General features: G+C 36.8%; 1 non-coding gene across 1 annotated transcript; it reads left to right on the top strand.

Moving 5' to 3' along the window:
- Nucleotides 1–236: 236 nt before the first annotated feature.
- On the top strand, nt 237–363 carry LOC112437804 (small nucleolar RNA SNORA25). Its single transcript, XR_003026317.1, has one exon. It is a non-coding gene; the product is annotated as a small nucleolar RNA SNORA25 (small nucleolar RNA).
- The last annotated feature ends 1927 nt before the right edge of the window (nt 364–2290 follow it).

Here is a 2290-nt window from a genome sequence, read left to right as displayed (position 1 = left end):
TCCCCGAGTACCTGGAAATCAAAAGCACACTTCTAAATAACCAAGGGACCAAAGAATAGATTGACAGAAATTTTTGAAAAATATTTTTTAAACTGAATGAAATGCTGAAATAACATATGAAAATCCTTGCTAAAATAGTGCTTACAGGGAAACTTGAGCATTAAATATTTAATTAGAAAATTAAAAGATCTAAACTCAATCATAGAGTTTCCACTTTAAGAAACTAGAAAAAATAAAGGACATTTCAATGCGGGCTCATGGGGCTGTGAAGCCAAGAGCTATTAACACTATGACCAAGGACTGAAATTCTCTATAGGATCCATAGCACTGAATAGTGCTATATTTTCTGGAGGAAGTATAAGACTTAGCCATTTATAATTATGACTTGATAATCCATAATTGTTGATGTGGGAAAGTAAACACATTTCTCAAAGTTTAAGTAGATTTTCTTTTTTTTAAAGGAAAAAAAATAGACCCACAGTAAGCAGAAGAGTTAAATAATAAAGATAAGAACCGAAATCAATAAAATTTGAAACAGAAAAACAATGGAAAAAAAATTGATGAAACCAAAAGCTGGTTCTTTAAAAAGACCAAGAAGAGGCAGTGACCTAGCAAAAAAGATAGATATATTGCAAAGAAATCTCTGAACAAACATACCCAATAAAAATCAAAACAAGCCAGGCAGAGAAAACAAATAAATAGCTAATTTTTCAATGTAAAGACAGATGTACATCCACAGGAAACAATAGCAAACAGGAAATCAGGACCTCCCCAAACAGACAGATCAAGTTGCCAGTGACTGACCCTAACTAGACGGGAGTAGATGAGCTCTCTGATCAAGAATTCAAAATAGCAGTTTTAAGAAAACTCAGTGATCTTCGAAATAACATGGAAAAGCAACTCAGAAATGTATTAGATAAATATAACAAAGAGATTGAAATTTTTTTCACTTTTTTTATACTTTAAGTTCTGCAATAGATGTGCAGAATGTGCAGGTTTGTTGTATGGGTACACTGGTGCCATTGCGGTTTGCTGTACCCACCAACCCGTCACCTACATTAGGTATTTCTCCTAATGCTATCCCTCCCCTAGCCCCCCCACCCCTCGAAAGGCCCCGGTGTGTGATGTTCCCCTCCCTGTGTCCATGTGTTCTTATTGTTCAAATCCCACTTATGAGTGAGAACATACAGTGTTTGGTTTTCTGTTCCTGTGTTAGTTTGCTGAGAATGACGGTTTCCAGCTTCATCCATGTCCCTGCAAAGGACATGAACTCATTCTTTTTTAATGGCTGCATGGTATTCCATGGTGTATATGTGCCACATTTTCTTTATCCAGTCTATCATTGATGGGCATTTGGGTTGGTTCTAAGTCTTTGCTATTGCAAATAGTGCTCCAGTAAACATACGTGTGCTTGTGTCTTTATAGAATGATTTATAAACCTTTGGGAATATACCCAGTAATGGGATTGCTGGGTCAAATGGTATTTCTGGTTCTAGATCCTTTAGGAATCACCACATTGTCTTCCACAATGGTTGAACTAATTTACACTCCCACCAACAGTGTAAAAGAATTACTATTTCTTCACATCCTCCCCAACATCTGTTGTTTCCTGACTTTTTAATGATCACCATTCTAACTGGCATGAGATGGTATCTCACTGTGATTTTGGTTTGCATTTCTCTAATGACCAGTGATGATGAGCTTTTTTTCATGTTTGTTGGCTGCATAAATGTCTTCTTTTGAGAAGTGTCTGTTCGTATCCTTCGTCTGCTTTTTGATGGGGTTGGTTTTTTCTTGTAAATTTGTTGAAGTTCCTTGTAGATTCTGGGTATTAGCCCTTTGTCAGATGGATAGATTGCAAAAATGTTGTCTCATTCTGTAGGTTCCCTGTTCACTCTGGTGATAGTTTATTTTGCTGTGCAGAAGCTCTTTAATTAGATCCCAGTTGTCAATTTTGGCTTTTGTTGCCATTGCTTTTGGCATTTTAGTCATGAAGTCTTTGCCAATGCCTATGTCCTGAATGGCATTGCCTAGGTTTTCTTCTAGGGTTTTTATGGTTTTAGGTCTTACGTTTAAGTCTTTAATCCATCTTGAGTTAATTTTTGTATAAGGTGTAAGGAAGGGATCCAGTTTCAGGTTTCTACATATGGCTAGCCAGTTTTCCCAGCACTATTTGTTAAATAGGGAATCCTTTCCCCATTGCTTGTTTTGGTCAGGTTTGTCAAAGATCAGATGTTTGCAGACATGTGGCGTTATTTCTGAGGCCTCTGTTCTGTTCCATTGGTCTATA

This window comes from Pan paniscus, chromosome 17 (genome assembly GCF_029289425.2).
Source record: "Pan paniscus chromosome 17, NHGRI_mPanPan1-v2.0_pri, whole genome shotgun sequence".
Classification (NCBI taxonomy): Eukaryota; Metazoa; Chordata; class Mammalia; order Primates; family Hominidae; genus Pan; species Pan paniscus.
Note: the sequence above shows the minus strand (reverse complement) of the source record. Positions and strands in the feature narration are given on the sequence as shown.